General features: G+C 48.1%; 1 long non-coding RNA gene across 1 annotated transcript; it reads right to left on the reverse strand.

The window, feature by feature from the left end:
- Positions 1 to 891: 891 nt before the first annotated feature.
- Positions 892 to 5,971, reverse strand: LOC142027031 (uncharacterized). Its single transcript, XR_012648987.1, has 3 exons — positions 5,164 to 5,971; positions 3,454 to 3,598; positions 892 to 2,454 (listed from the first exon to the last, which is right to left on the reverse strand). It is a non-coding gene; the product is annotated as an uncharacterized LOC142027031 (long non-coding RNA).
- Positions 5,972 to 6,242: the final 271 nt, after the last annotated feature.

A 6,242-nucleotide genomic window follows, 5' to 3' on the forward strand; every position in this document is an offset into this window, starting at 1 on the left:
AATGCTTAGTCTGTTGGAACAGCTTTAAAGTCTAATGTGATATTGTAGGTTAGCCCCAAATCTGCTTTCCCTCCTGTATTTCATACTTTATGGCTCTGAGCATCACTCCTTTTAAAACAAAACACTTCAATCTTTTTCAGATCATCCATGCTTTTCTTCCCTTTTTTTGGTTTTTTTTTCCCCTCCTCTTAATTTAACTGTTTTAAAACTTCCTTTGGTATGGCAAATAAAATAAACATCGTAGATGAGTGACCTCTTGGAAGCCTGTTGTCCTTGAATCTAACTTTAGAAATCATTTGTCACAGGCACAGAAATGTGCACTGCAATCAGAATTAGCTGCCAGAATTTTTTTCTTTCAGACAATTATATTGTAATTTGAGTGGCATTCTTGATAATAGTTCAGGTTCTCCAGCCTTCCCCCCATGCCCCAGCAAACAGTGCACTAAAAAAGAAAAGTTCTCTCCTATCCTGCTTTAAAAATCCTTTTTTTATTATTTATCACATGGAAAATAAATGAAAGGGAAAAGAGAGACAATGAAGTTGAACAGCTTTGAGCTCTGGAGATAAGCCCAGTAGGCTAAGAGGGTACTGTACGGTTGGTTTTAGTTCAGCAAAAACAGGACATTCTACCAGAACTGGGTGAATAATTTGCAATTAGTAATTTGGGCCAGAAAAATTCAGGTTATTTCAAAACTTGCAGCTTTACTGAGTGAAATGCCCTCTTCTGCTCATGATTTGTATGCTAGCAAAGCATAATATGCTCTGATCAGGTGCTTTCACTGCTTGAAATTGTAGATTTTGTAGCAAAATCACTTTTGGTCTGCAAATGTGTTATTTCGATGTGACCATTTATCGCTAACACTCAGGCTGCATCGATGCCTTGCACAGGACATGGGAAGCACCGGTGCCTGCGAAGGGAAAAGCCCCTGGGCACGCGTATCGATGAGCAGCTCAGGTACGTTCAAACCTCCTCCTCTGCAGCGCAGTGATACCACCAGAGCTCACTTCAGATGCCCATACTGATATTTGTGTTGCAGACACATTTTTGTGACGCCTGCTCCCGCGGCACGAGTGCTTGGGTGTGCGGGACGGGGCTACAGCAGGGCTCTGTCAAAATTCAGCTGGGATTGAGTCTTTGTGAATAATCCATTGGATTGCTCCCTCCGCCCTCCATTAAACAGATAGTTTCAATTTTTATATATCAATTTTTATACAATCCCCCGTCTCTGAAACCACCCTGTGTATCTGCCTGTACTGGCATAACTGAGTAACCAAAAGCTGGCGAGCTCTGCTGGGTGCACGTCCCCTGCAGGACAGCACGGAGGGACAGGGGACATCATCCTCCTCGGGTGCAGGATCAGTCATTGCACCCCAGAAAGCTCCTGGAATTCTTTTGGGAGCTCCCGCTCCCATCCAGGGTGATGGCAGGTGGTTTCACATCACTGTAGGGTAGGAAGAGCACGTTCCTGACTGCTGGATTTAGACCACAGGTGAGACCTGTAGAGGGAACTCACCTGAATTAATGTTTTTGGGGAAAAGCCTCTGGATTTGTAGCATTAACTGCGAGCGGGAGAAAGAGTCGGTGTCTTGAAACTAGGGTTGCTGAAGGTGCTGCGTGTCGGTCGCTCGGGGGTCAGGTCTCTCAGAGGATTTTGGCAGTCCGTCTCAAAATCTTGAAAGACCTTTCCGGGGCTCAAAATACAGCTGCCAGCCTCCATTGCTAATCACATCGCTACAAACACCTCTCACACGGATTTGGAAGGAAAGCGTTTGGTGAAAAGCAAACCTGCCTGGCCCTACTTACCGCACGGTGTCAGGGGAGGGCTCATTTATCAGCCGTGCCTGAGCATCGCTCCTGGATGCCACCGCAAAGCGGCTGCACCTGAGCAGCACTAACCTCTCCCAAAGGGGATTTCACAGCTGCGCCCTGGCCGATGCGGAGCCGGGCTGAGCATCCCTGCAGGCGCAGCACGGATCCTGCCGTCGCAGGAGAAGTCACGAGCCGCAGCCCGCAGCCGCCCTGCACAGCACCAGCAAACCTCTCCCAAGGTCAAATCCCCCCAAGCAGCACGAAGGAGCCTCCAGGGACCCCGAAGACTAATGAAGCGTGAAATTCAGGTCTAAACACGTGTACGGCCAACAAGGTGCCTCCTTCACACCCGGTTGTTACCTGGAAATAGGGCACGCGGTGTCTTGTAAGGGCACGAGCTTCATTTTCCCTGTGATTGAACCACCCCCCCGCCGGCACTGGCGGCTCCCCCCGTGGCTTCCCGGACCCCCTGTGTGCAGATACAACTGAAGGGGACACGCTCACTTCTCTGCGTGATGGAGTTCTCCTTCCAGTAAAAAAAATATCTATGTGTGTACTTCTCGCTTGTATCTGAAGAGGAGATACCGTGCACCCGGCTCTTTCAATTTTTCATCCTCCTGGAAGGAAAATGTGATAGGAAAAGCCTAAAAATTAAAAAAAGACAGAGTGAACAGCCATACCTATCGCCTTTTTCAACGCAATCCACCCAATTATTTTCCTTCCCCTGCCTTCTTTAATTTTAAAGCTTCCTCCAAATGTAGGTCCCAGGTCAGCAAGGCATTAAGGCACTCCTGAAGTACCTCAACTTTAACCATATCCCGCGGAAAGGACACTAATCATCTCTTGCATCTTTAACTAAAGACACAGCATTTTATCTGGGATCCAGAGTGTGTCTATAAATATCAGCCCATCTCGCAGCCAGGCAAGTGCTCGGTCCATTACAGAAATGGGTAATCTAAATCACAGAGCTGGCCAGGGCTCGCCCATGGTTAATCTTTATAATAGGAGGGAGCTGGACCAAAATCTGTGTATAGCTGAGATGGCAGGAGGTCCAGAGAATATATACAGTGCAAACACCAGGGAAAGCTATTCCCATAAAGATGTCCAGAATAATCCCGTCTTCTCCAGATTCTCTCGCAGCCCCACGGGCCACCTCGGGACAGAGGTACCTGCACGGGCAAGCGGTGGTGGCTGCTCCGGAGGTGAGCAGGTAGAGGACATATCTCCAGGGGACCCCTCAGAAAATAAGATGACCAAAAAACCTAATTCTCAGCTCTTCTGCTGATGGAGGAGGCTGGACAGGTGACCACAGGGAAGAGAAAGTGGGCAAGCTGCTTGCTATTGCACTGTATCTAGATCCCCGGCAGAGAGATCCTGAAATGCATCTGTACGTCTAAATGCAAAACCTAAAGGGATTTCCAATCCTTTGATTTTTGCTAGCATTTTGCTTGCTTTTTATTATTCTAAATACACAGGTTTTTAAGGCACTGCTTCCTCAGAGAGGGCAAACCTGTATGACACCAAAAAAAAAAAAAGCCTTTTTTGAAGCGGAGTGGGCTGTGGGTTGGGCTGGAAGAGGAGATCTCCCTTCTTCCCCAAACACAGCCTGGGGTCCCTCTGCAAACCCCGGGGCAGATGCTCACCTGCAAAGGCTGTTCTGACACGCTGCTGTCGGCGGTGATGCTGCTAGGGACGGTGCCAGGCCATAAGGTGCTGTAGGCTGCTCTGTGTGTGGTTAGAGTCATTTTTTGTGGTTAGTAAGCAAAATGACCCAAGCTCATTTCTGTTCTGTGTAGAGGAAGGAAAAAAAGGGAATAAAAGAACTCATTTCAAAGTAATTTGCTGGGGATTTTGTATATGACCAAGAGGTCTGTAGAAAGTGGGAATAGTTGCAAAAATCTAACATGGCCCTTTAGAGAAAAGTATCGCAAAGTTATCAAACGTCGACAAAATGTGATCATTTCAATTAATTTTGCATGTCTACAGATCACAAACTGCCCCACTCCCATCTGCCCCGCCTGGAAGCTGCTTTTCTTGTTAGTTTGATGGGGTTTTGGTCAATTCTCAAGAGGGATGTCACGGCACTGGCTGGCGGCTCCTTGGCAAGGATTCGGTCCTGGGGGCTGGCACATACAGGGTGTCATCCTCCTCCTCCTCCTCCTCCTCCTCCTCCTCCTCCTCCGGGATCAGCCACCGCATGGACCTGGCACAGGTTCTGCTGCTCTTTTCTGTTCCCCATGTCTCTGGGGAAGCACGAGGAGATGTGGGGTGGGCAAAGTCCCCTACCCGTGGGACAGAAAGCACAGGAGTCCCTCCAACCGTGGAGATAAATTTCAAAGCCACCACCGAAAGACAGCCGCGTCCCATAAAGCGCTGGCTGCTCTTAGGAATGAAATGGAGATTTCTCCCACTAATTATAAAAATGGCAGGCAAAACCCTGCACGATATGATTTCTTACATTAAACAAATTTTATGGCGGAGAAGACTTTTAGTGGCACTATTTGCAGACCTGGCCTTTCGCCAGCTCACTGTCATTAAATCTGCCGATCTTAAGTATCAGCTGCACTTATTCAAAGGGGCTATAAATAAACCCCTGAAGCCTATTAAAAGAGCCAGCTTCCTCGGGCTGTTTGTCAAGCCTGCGGACAGACTGACATCGCGAGCTTTGGGGTGACTCTGGCTGGTGCTGAGCACGGGCAGCGCAGCACGTCTCGGGACGGGTCTTTCACACGCTCACAGATTTATCTTTCACGCTGCAAGACACACGCGACTTTTTCATTAAAAGAAAACCTCAGCTTACGCTGGCAACGAATAGCACTTGTTTTGTTAGGGCTGGACAAGTCCTTGACTAAATGCCTGAAACCTGGAGCTGTTTAACCTTCACCTAGCTGCAAGGGTTAAAAATGAACAGGAGCATGGGGAGAGGAGAAGAAATGGAGCTGGGATATTTTATAAGACAAGGAGGTGTTTTAATGTAAAATACGGAGAAGTCACCACTCCCAGGACGTTTATGTGTTATCAGTCACACTCACACTCAGGACTGCCACCGTTCTGGCTCTCCTCTAGCATTTGCCCAGTAAAAAACTGTCAAGCCCACAGTGGGTGGGTGCCCCCCACCACCCCAAAATGCCCACGGGTCGCAGGCAGGATGCTCCAGGATGCAGCAGCCGTGCTCTGTGTCGCTGGAGCAGCCCCTATGAAAGATGGCTAGCAGTACTAATGTGTGCTTAATGACCCATGGCTCAGAAATGACTAAGATGCAGGAATTAAATTTATAATCAACTTCCCCCCCCACCCCCCTGCTCCGAAACCTTGAAACCAAAGTTCCTAATCAGAAAAGTCCATGAAAGTACCTCTTTGCTTCCAGGCAGGGCAGGTGACTGCAGGCAGCCGCAGTATTGAAGTTGGGTGCTGTCACCGTGCCAGGCATGACACGGGGCTGCTTCGGTGGCGCGGTAAATTGATGACACAATCTCAGGAGAGCTCACTAGTTGATGCCAGGTTTATTTTTGTAAGTGCAAACTAATGAAATTTAGAGGGTTTAATAATAAAATAAAAAAAAGGAGAAGTTACAATTTAAAAATGAATTTCTTAACTGAACCCAGCACCAATCACATTAAGGAAACGAGCGGCTCAGGCTTTTTCCCAGAACAGCCCCCACGTTTTTTGGCAAGAGGCAGGGAGCTCCAGTTTGTCCCAGTGAAGCTCCTGGCTCTGCAAAAGCGATGGACCACGGCTGCGAGCAAGAAGGGGCTGTGCAGGGTCCCTGCAGACACCGCACCGTCCGTCTGTCCTGGGTTCAAACAGGGGAAAACCACCGCGAGGGGTTTGTGATGATGTTTGCCCTGCAGCCGGCACCGACCTCCTACTGGAGACCATTTATCCCCTTCCCATTCCCCCACCGCTCAGCCCAAGGGGGACCTCCCTCATCTTGTTCTGAATTTTGAAAGGTAGCAAAGAAATTGTTTAAAAGGCAGCAAAAGGGGAGGAAAACTAACCATAAACTCACAGCACAGGCATCCCAGAAAATGAAGACGAGCATCCAGGAGGAGAGCCATTCAAAGAAAAAGACAACCTTGAACATGTCCCAACAGGAAGGATGCATAATTTAGAGCAACCTGGAGGCATTTTGTAGCTTGTTTATTTTACAGACTTTCTGCTCTCTTCTCTCCTACTTCTCCACTTCTCTACTCACAGATGTGCCCCTAAATACTCTGCTGGTTTAAAGAAGATGGAGGGGTTTTTTTTCAAGAGCAAGGACAGGCACATCCCCAGTCACTGAGCCCAGCAAGGGCCGAATCTGGAGAACTGCTGTGGTTTGGTTTTGCTCTGAAACAGCAATTCTCTAACCATAATACATTAACGTGTACCAGCTGTAAATAAAACCACCCAGACAGGAGACTTTTCAAAACCATCAGAACTCTCTGTTCCA

The sequence above is a fragment of the Buteo buteo genome, chromosome 2 (assembly GCF_964188355.1).
Source record: "Buteo buteo chromosome 2, bButBut1.hap1.1, whole genome shotgun sequence".
Taxonomy (NCBI): domain Eukaryota; kingdom Metazoa; phylum Chordata; class Aves; order Accipitriformes; family Accipitridae; genus Buteo; species Buteo buteo.